Source organism: Balaenoptera physalus (genome assembly GCF_965194825.1).
Source record: "Balaenoptera physalus genome assembly, chromosome: 13".
In the NCBI taxonomy this organism is placed as follows: domain Eukaryota; kingdom Metazoa; phylum Chordata; class Mammalia; order Artiodactyla; family Balaenopteridae; genus Balaenoptera; species Balaenoptera physalus.
This window is the reverse complement of record NC_138892.1, coordinates 89,266,026-89,277,028: the sequence shown is the minus strand read 5'-3', so window position 1 is coordinate 89,277,028 and position 11,003 is coordinate 89,266,026.

Below are 11,003 nucleotides of genomic sequence, written 5' to 3'. Positions count from 1 at the left end.
GGTGACCAGAAAGACCAAACTTTGCCATTTTCGTTCAGTCTCTCTTGTATTTCCTAGTGGCTCAGAAAGCCACAGAGTAAAACAAATGTTTGATATAGTTCTAGTTCTCTGATATAGATTAATCAATAATAAATTGATGAATGGGTGGATGGACAGATGGACAAAAGGACTGATGGCAAGATAGATCCATCTCATGGTTAAATAACAGGTAACTTTCATTAATCTCAGGATATATAGCATGTTTTAGTCAAGAAGTTCATTATTATACACATTTTGCGCTTGAGCAAACTGGGCACAAAGAAGTAGAGTTATTCACCCTGCATTCTTTATTAAGCTTTTGGGAAAGTTAAGAGGAAAATCTAATAGCATGAATTTCTTGCCCTAGATGACCTTAGTTCTAGAACTCTGAAGACCTAGATTCTTGTCCTCGTTCTGTAGTTGTTTTGATTAGCTATTGATATGTAATATATCACCCTAAAAGTTAGTGACTTAAAAAATTATCTCCCTTATTGATTCTATGGGTTTTCTGGACTCAGCCAAACCCAGTCTTGAGTCTTGAGGGTGATCACCCATTGCTGCATTCAGCTGGGGTGGGGAGAGGGGGAGGTCACCTGGGATTGGAACACTGGGTCAGCTGGACTTTCTCTCTCCCCGATGTCTTAGGTCATCTCACTCTCCATGTCACCGCTCCTACAGAATAGCCGGACTTCTCAGTGGAACTTAGGGATTCCAAGAGCACGGAAGCAGAAGTGCCCAAGTCATCTTAAGCCTTAGACTTGAAAGTAGCACAGTGTCACTTTTGTCGAATTCTACTCATTATAGGGAATCGTAGCTTCAAGAGGAGGGAACCGCACAAGTGTGTGACTATCAAGAGGTGTGGTTCATGAGGGACCACCAATATAACAAGCTACTTTATCACAAGTAGTGTGACCTAAAGAATTGTTTCCTCAACTGTCAGATGAAGAGGTTGCAGTAGATTCAGGTGTACCTTTAATTGTCCAAAGTTCCCTGAGCCATTCAATACAGTATAATATTTCAGGAAAATGGACTCCAAAACCCATACAATCTTAGGCTTCTTTTCAAAGCCACACTGACCCTTTCTCATGTCTAACAGATTTGGCAGGCAGCTCAAACTGAGTACGTCATAATCATGACTTTCCTTTTATATGTCCCCCTGTCCCTAGAGCCCATATTGCAAATGATGGCACTCTATATTCCCAGTTATCCTTGTCAGAAATCTGGAAATCATTCTTGAAACTTCTTGTCAATAATGTCTACCAATCAGTGAGTCATAACAATGCTATGATAAATATACTATGATTATCCCCATTTTTCAGAGGAGAAAAATAAGACACAACTAGGTTATAACCTGCTAGGACATGCAGAACTAGTAAGTGGAGAAGTCTTAGCTGTGACAGTATACTAGGAATAAAGACCCCTGGCTCCCACAGTATGTAAAGATCTGAAGTTAGACAATGATTACAAAGACTTGAAGGTTTTTTGAAAGTACAATATACACCCTTGAACTGTTTGAATGATAGATAATTTGTAAATTAGCAAATTTTTCAGTAGTAGTGTACCTCTGGAAGGATGGCTTAGGGAAAAGGTAAGTTGGCCATCTTAAGAATAACTTGCAGCACTGTTATCTCACACACACACAAACACACACACATTGGAAAACAAAATAAAAATAATTTTTATTTTTAGTTAACTCTTACAAAACAAATTATATGGACGCTGTAACAAATTCTGTTTTATGGGTGAGGAAGACTAAGATCTTCATATAAAATGACTCAACCCAGAGGAGTTGGAGCTTGAATCAAGTGTAGAAACTGCTAGCAATAAGTAGCTAATAATTAATTAGCTGAAGGAACTGGACATATGGCACAGGTTAAAATTATTCAGAAGGCCATCATTCTGAGATCAGACTCTCAGTCACAGAATTAATCTGTTACTTTGTAACTATTTTAGTTAAAACCTCTGCAGAGAAATGAGAAATGTTAGGGAAGGATCATGTGCTACAAACTTGAAGTAACTAAATAGTTTTGAAACTATTTTTAATGCAATGTTTGTGTTGGGGGTACAAGATAAGATCCTTGAGACACTTGAAGTATATATAAAGTCTTTTCTGGAAATAAGGACAACTATCCATGGAACTGTTTCTTCTCCTGAGAGTGAAATAAATCAACAAATTACTATTTAAAGCATGTGAATAATTCCCTTCCCTCAAGATTTTCAAATGACTTGCTATGGCTTTGGATATTTTTTTTCCACTAATTTTCATTGCAGAAAGAAAAATACCACATTGGCAAGGATAAGGAAATTTTCTTTGAAGCCACTGAATAGTTACAGTTTGGCTGGTCACACTCTCTCCCTTCTTGTCTTCTGGCTGCTGTTTGACAGTAACATGGAGGGATCATCCCTTGGGACTGGCAAGGAATTTCTTCCATCTTCGGTGTTTCCTGATGGCATACGTTAAAGACAATTAAGAAAGGAATTTACACAGACCTCATGTACACTGATCTGAACAGTTTCCTCAAATTCACGTGTGCTCATTTCACTCAAGGATGGGTTAATTTGATTACTATTCTTCAGATCTGCCCTCTTTCTGTGGTTCTCAATTTCTTCCGGGCTTAATATCAACTACCATTTGGTTTATATTACCCCCTACTCCATCCTAGCCTTCTGGCAATTCATAGGTCTACTACATCAAAATTCATCTATTGATTGCTATTAAACTCCTAAAAATTGATATGTCAAAAATACACATTAGTAACCATGAAAAAGGAAGGATATGGAAACCTCAGTTCCTCCCACTGCCCCAAATTAAGTGTGGACCATTTTTTGAACTTGCAGTGTAGTCATCTAAGGCCATGTCATGAGGAGAGAGCAGCAAAGGTTTATTAGGATGCTTTGGCCTCAGGTCTACACAACTTGTCCACTTTGCTACCCTATGCAAGGTGACCCAGTCAGAGCACTTTTCTCATGACATCTCTGACTCCATCCCAGGGAAACCATACTTTTGTACAATGCATAGTTCAGTTGTGTTTTCATCTAAGAGATGTAAGTTCCTTGAGTTTATTTCTGGGAAAGCAGAAACATTTTAAGAATATATTTCACCCACATTCTGAGACCCAAATAGGAGTTAATATATTGGTCATAGAATTTCAAGGCTGAAAATGACTTCAGAGAGTATACAGTCCAAGTTCTAATGATTCTTCCTCCTCCAGATCCCTCAAAATCCATCCTCCGCTGTCTTTCTTCACAGCCACTGCCTCCGTGTCTGTGGTTTTATTTTCCACGTGGGCTACCAATTCCTAGCCCACTTCCAGGCATCACATACACACACACACACACACACGCCTGCTGTCAAAGTAATCTTACTGAGACATAAGCCTGACCCACTTATTCCCTGGCTTAGAAATCTCCAAAGATTTGCCATTCCCTGTTAGATGAAGTCTATAAACAAAACAACATGGGCTTTCCCGTCTGTTCCAGCACCCCTCACCAGTCTTATCTCTATCCCTTCCTTTCTGTCTCCTTCTCACAGACTAGACATTTCACTGTTGCCCCAAAAGCATCACACTGTTTCACACCTCAACCTCTACACAAACTCTACTCTCTGTCTATATGACCTTCCTCCCCTTCTCCCAGTGACCTCCTGCTTGTCTTTAAAGACCCAAATTAAATGCTACCTTCCTGGGAGCCTTTCCCAGTACTCACAGAGAGAGTTGGTATATAGCTGCTGCAGGCTTCGGTACCACCGTGTCCAGATATCTACTAGAGCAAACACCACACTGCAGTCCTCTCTCACCACTGGGCACCAAGCATGGAAGTCATATCTCATACAACTTTCTGTCTATTGTGCCTAGCACAGAGAAAGCACTTCAGTCATTATTCATTCATTTGTTGAATAAACATGGTGTTATTGATGGTTTAATATTGAAAAACATATTAAACATGGACCCTGCTATCATAGATTATAGTTTAGTCAGTTTTTTTTAATAATGCAATTGACAAGGAAAGTTAGCTATTTCTGAGATATACATTTTAAAGTAATAACTAGAATTATGACATAACATTATACCACAACATATAAGATTTTTAGAAATTTCATGTAATGTCTGAAACATTTATATTAACATATTTCCATACAAATAACCCAATGAAAGTTTAGTATTAGTTGTTTTGTTTGTTTGTTTGTTTTATACTGCAGGTTCTTATTAGTCATCAATTTTATACACATCAGTGTATACATGTCAATCCCAATCACCCAATTCAGCACACCACCATCCCCACTCCACCGCAGTTTTCTCCCCTTGGTGTCCATATGTCTGTTCTCTACATCTGTGTCTCAACTTCTGCCCTGCAAACTGGCTCATCTGTACCATTTTTCTAGGTTCCACATACATGCGTTAATATACGATATTTGTTTTTCTCTTTCCGACTCACCTCACTCTGTATGACAGTCTCTAGATCCATCCACGTCCCAGCAAATGACTCAATTTCGTTTCTTTTTATGGCCAAGTAATATTCCACTGTATACATGTACCACAACCCCCTCAACCACTAGATAAACACACAAATGAATATACAAGTCTTATCTATGGTATGTGCTTTGATAGAGAAGAACAAAGGACAAGAAAGAGAATAAGGAAGGGATGGAGGAGCTAATTTAGATGGGGGGAGGGGTGGGGAAGAAATCTCTGAGCATGTGACATTTAAGTAGGGATCTGAGGATGGGTAGAAAGTAGACAGGAAAAGAGTGAGAAAAAGAATGAGTGAAGGTCTTAAAGTGTCAATGAGCTTGTGAAAGGACTTTGAAATAGGGCAGTACTGCTAAAACAGAGCAAGGGCACTAGAATGTAGAGAGGGACTGAGGGGCAGACAACGAGTTTGGGTTTTATTGGAAGTGCATTGGGAAGCTATTGAAGAGTTAATCATGTTGAAAGTAAGTTTCAGGAACAGACGGCACATTACCTTTGGAGTAACAAGAGGCTTTCTTCCTCGGGGATCCAGGATGAGAGATGAATTGAGCTAACACTGGGATGGAGAGCCCAGAGGAGGGAAGAGTGTCACTCATCCTTTTAGAGTAGAATTATTGACAGTTGCCTTCCGGGCAAGCTGACTCTATTTGTCGCCAAGAACTACAGTTTCAACTGTTTGAAAAGTTATGAGATCACTCCCTCATGACTGAGAAAATCATGGAATATATCCTCAAAGGAGTAATACTCTGATGAAGGACCAGGCTACAGTTGCTGTATAAAAAGTACATAACTGGCAGCAAACTATACACCTTCCCTTGGATTCTAAAACTCAACTCAAACTCAACCTGCCTAAAATTGAACCTACCCATCCCAGTTTCCCATCCTCCCATCACCATCTATGGTCCTTATCTCAATAAGGCTCTTATCTCAATGCCTGGCCCTCCCATCAATCCCAGATATCAGCACTGACACCTTCCTCTCCCCCACCACCCAGAACCAATCCATCTCCAAGCCCTGCTTATTTTGCTTCCTAAACATCTCTCAAATCTGTCAAAATTCCTCCATCTCCATGGCCTCACACAGTTCAAGCTATGATCATCTCTTGCCTGGACCTCCGTAATAGCCTACTAATGGATATCCCCTGTCAGTTCTGCAGCCCTCAAGTTTATTCTTTAGCCAACACTCAGAGAGAGCTTTAAAAATACAAACTGGCATACCTCCACCACTGTCAGTGTTTAAGGCAAATTTGGGAGAACAAAACTCTTTACTGTGACTTTGGATGCCTCAATTAACTAGTCTAGATTCTGCCTGTGCTTGTTCTGTATACTTCTCTAGCTGAATCCTGTGTCATGTTTCCCCTAGCCTCTGTAAGTCTGCTACCCTGGCTGCCATTCAGTTTCATGAGGACATCATGGTCTACATGTAAGGCTCCACTGGTTTGAAAAGACTTATCCACTCTCTGCCCTGCTAATACATATGTGTTCTTCATAGGTCAGCTCGACCATCACTTTACTAAAGGAATCTACCCTCACCTCCTTAACTATTGCAAATCCGCTGTAATACATTGCCACGGAGACACATACTCATCTTGTGCAGCTTTTACAACAGAGGATATTTTACATTTGATTAAGGCTTCTCTCTCCTGCTCTACTGAAAGCTCCAAAGAGCAAGGAATCTTATCTGCCTTAATTCTTTATTACATCCTGGATGCCAGAGGTAGGTACTCAAAAATACCTATTGAATGAGGGAGTTCATGCCCCAGGGTATGGAATCCGTTGTCTGGATGAACTGAAGTGATCCTCCCTCCCCTTTTGCTCCACCAACTTCCTTTTAATCCATTAACAATTTCTACTGATTTCCTCTACCAAATATAAGGTAATTCTTCTGCCACTACTGAGTTCATATAACCAACTTACCTTTAATTGCAGCAACCTGCAATCAGCTCTCCCCATCCCCACTCTTAACTTCATTCTTATTGGTTCTCTAGTTCCCTATAATGTAGCTGGAGTTATCTTCCTAAATTGCAAAACTAACTGGTTCCTCAATTTGCATTCGGGTTAAAGTCCAAAGTAATTCTGAGGCCTTTAATGAGTTGACCATATCCATTCAACCCCACTCCCTCCTACTGCCCTGCTGTCACTCATGGTGGGGATTTTAAAACACCTTTCCCTCCACCTGGGCTCTCTTCCCTGACCCGTTACCCATATCACAGGTCTTAACTTAGAAGCCACCTACCTCTGCCAGCCCTTCCCCATCCCCCAGACTTTGGGTTAGGTGATGTCAAAACTCCTATCAACTTTTTCAACAATACAGCTTCTTTCACACTTTCAACAATACAGCTTCTTTCACACTATACCTTTACCACGTAGCAGTTGCTACGTGGTAAAGGTAGTCTTGACTTGATTTAATTGGGTAAATCAGATGAAGTAATATCATTGGTAGCCCTGTAAGACATATTTATGCATGAGTTGAGCATGAGTGATTTTCTGCTGAAGAATGAGCAAAGAAGGGTGCGTGAATGCTTGAATAAAAACAGGATATTAAGAGGAAGGGGTATTATAGCATCCAGTTCCCTACGGGATTCATGCATAAGTTCTGAGGCAGGGTTGCATTATGACTTTTGTGGGCTCTAGGCACTTTTGTCTCCATGGGCCCCTTCACACACACACACACTAAGAAATACATTTGAATAAGTTGGCATAAAGATGAATATATTAATATTACATAATAAAGCATTTCCTCAACCTGATAGTTCTTTTTTTCTGAATTTAAAAGAAATTAAAGAATTTTCATGGACCTTGAAAATGTTGTAGGCCCTATGTGCTGTGCCTTCTTGATGAGTCAGCCCCGACTGAAGGTCATGCAATGCTGGTTTGGTATCTAGAGTGTTCTGCAGCTCTCAAATGCCTCAGATGAAGGGGTGGTTACAGAAATGGTGGGACATCTACGGGAGAAAGCAGATGCTCTAAATACAGTGGACCCTAGTGATTGGAAAGGGAGCCTGTTAGGACAACAGTAACCCAAAGGGCATGAATATGTTCTTGAAGGCTTGTGACATTGTCTTTTATGAGCCCCAGAAATAGAAAAATGTTACTTTGTGTGATCATCAAGGTCCCAACAGGAAACAGATGGCACACTCAATAGGAGAGGGCATGGAGTGTTTATTCACAGAAGTAGTATTTACAAAGGTGTGGGTGTAGGAGAAGCAGAAGGCAGAGGGCATGGAAATTGTGGATTTATTCCACCCAGGTCAACCTCAAGGGCAGAGAGCAGGGTGGATGAGGAAGGAGAGTGGGTCTGCAGGGACAATGGGAAATCTGATTTCTTTTTTTTTTTTTAAACATCCTTATTGAAGTATAATTGCTTTACAATGGTGTGTTAGTTTCTGCTTTATAACAAAGTGAATCAGTTATACATATACATATGTTCCCATATCTCTTCCATTTTGCATCTCCCTCCCTCCCACCCTCCCTAGAAATCTGATTTCTTAATGCTAATACAATCACACTTGTGCTCACGGGCTGATGCTATCTGGGGTCATTCAAGTTAAGCCTATTTATTGTTTATATCCTTCACTAGATGGAAAACTCAATAACCAAGGAGATGATGTAGACCATCCATGATTGTATCTTTAGCACCTTGCACATCACCAGGCACAGAGTAGATGCTTAATGAATATTTGTTAAATAGATGGATGAATGAATGAGTGAGTGAATAAAAACAAATTTCTGAGATTTTTCTCTTCTAAAGTCAGGGATGCCAAAGGATGACTAGAAAAAAAGGATATGTCTTCCAGAAGAAGATATGGACCCAGCTGGTCAGTGGAGATCACGGAGATTGTCTGAGGGAGTAAAAGGTCTCCAAGACAAAGTTGCCTTTGCAGAGACAACCTGGGGGGTGGGAGTGGCCTGAGCATGGTGCCTTAAACTCTAGAGATCATAAAATGAAGGTGATTAATTAATATTCCTACTTGTATATTAAGAAACTATAGTACTTGTAGTCAACGTGATAGCTGTTGATTAATTTCACTCTTGCCCACTCATTCTAGCAAACAAGTCTGTGTTAGGGGCCCTGGATTGTCCAATAGGTTATACTTTAGAGGTTGCGTGGTTGGGGTGAAGGAGCGTGTGACAGTATCTTACCCACCCATACCCCACGCTAAGCGAAGTTCTCTACGTTATCTCTGTTAACCAACCTGGTTTGCCTAACATATCAACACATCCCAGTTTTATCACTGAAAGTCCCACAACCTGGAAAATCCCTCCATTGGAGGCAGACTGGGAAAGTAAGCCCTATTACCTCAGCATAGGAGTTACTGATTATTTCTCAAGATGTGTTTGATGAATGCAATTGCTGCTGCACACTTCTTTATTTTGTTCAGTAGAGTTTCCATTTTTCTTTCTTGTTTCTGTTATTGTCTTAGACACTATATTTGATTTTTAATCATTAAAAAGTTTCTAAATAATAATACTGGTATTACTGGTATTTATTTCAATTCTCTAGTATATTATCCTTGTCAGCCAAGGTCAGGAACTTGAGAAGAGAGTGGGCATCATGTCAATTGCAATCTATTTTATTTCCCCAATTTTGTTCTTGGAGTTGAAGCAGTGTCCATGATCTCTGAAAGCCAAAGACAATCCCTCCTCTTCTCAAGGGGCATGCTATGCTTTCATTGGAATTGCTCACAATCAGATTTGCTTACAGACTGCAAGGTGGGCAAAATGGCTATCTAAATTTACCCTGTAACTTTCACATGCCTCAGAGAAAGTAAGTAACAAATGACATATATGCTTTCCTTCTTCCAAAGACTACTGGTGGGTGGAATCCTCAAACTCAAAGAAAAGGAAAACCATATGGGCATAAGATGGACTTTGTGTTAAAAGTGGATTTCTTTTCCTGTAATGAATTGTTCCATACTTTTATGTAAATAAAATTTTTTAAAGTTTCTCTAGGATACAACTATTACAGCTTGCCCACTGAGTGGGTATGTTGTAAAAGAAAGTAGTGAGAACATGAGCAATTTTTAAGTTGCTTTTAGCCTATGTGAAATTAAAGATGCCACAACTGATGTGTCCACGTGTGAATTAAATTCCTAGAGTCACTTACTTTACCTAAGGGCTGAATATCACCTTGCCTGATATGGACTCCATTCCAAGAAATGCTGAACTCCTGATGTGGGCTGAAGTGAGTTGATGATATTCTCCTTGGGTATCTGTTTGGGTAAATCTAACTGAAATCTCTTGGGCCAATGTGGGTCTTTGACATAGAACATATCTAAATGCTTTTTTGAATTTCTGTTCTAACTGTGAGCAATCTTCTTTATTACTATTTCTAAACTTTTGGGTGTAATGCACATCAAATAATCACCCTCCTTGAAACTAACTGAGTGGCTCCAGTTCAGTGATAGAATGATCAAGAGAAATTCTTCATTAAGATAAATCAAGCTTTGTTCAAAAAGGGAGAAATCATTATGCTTAGTTCCTGCTTAATTAGAGGGTAAAAATTGATTAATCAATACCTGAATTGTGACAGTTACCATATTAATGTTGATAATAAATAACATTATTGGTTCCTTACTCTTAAGGCGTTAAATATTGTGCAAGCATTACCTCATTTAACCCTATGAGGTGGATATGATCATCCCCATTTTATGAGTAAGTAAACTGAGCTATGGAAAGATTAAACCATGGAAGTTCACATAGCTAGTAAGAGGTAGAGACAGGAAAGGATACAAGTGTCTGTCTGACAGAACCAACTCTCTTTAATACTATGAAATTCCAGTAAAACCACACATTTTTTAAAGCTTAGCTGCTGAACCAGGGTGCCTTTCTACAGGCAAAGATATGAAACAATCTAAGGACTGCCCTGGTGGCGCAGTGGTTAAGAATCTGCCTGACAGTGCAGGGGAAACAGGTTTGAGCCCTGGTCTGGGAAGATCCCACGTGCCGCGGAAAAAACTAAGCCCATGCACAACAACTACTGAGCCTGTGCTCTAGAGCCTGCGAGCCACAACTACCGAGCCCACGTGCCACAACTACTGAAGCCCATGCCCCTAGAACCCATGCTCCACAATAAGAGAAGCCACCGCAATGAGAAGCCCACGCACCGCAATGAAGAGTAGCCCCCGCTCGCCGCAGCTAGAGAAAGCCCACGCGCAGCAATGAAGACCCAGCGCAGCCAAAAATTAATTAATTACTTTTTTTTACAAAAAGAAACAATCTAAAAAAGAATACTTTTGAATAATTGAGGGCAGTTTTCTAGGCAGCCCTCAGGCCATAAGCTATGCATTTCTCATATGAAGTGAGTCCTTTCTCAACAGAACTTCTACTTCATTCTTGGAGGGAATTTGCAGGTATTTAATAGCCAACTATTTTACAAAGGCTATTTGGTGATCATACTCACATTGGAGAAAATGCCTTTCTCCACACTGCTTTGTTCAGGCTCAAATAAAACCTATCTAAGTTCAGAATAATGTTGTATACAGTACAAGGCAGAGGGTCTCTGCATTTAAAGTTT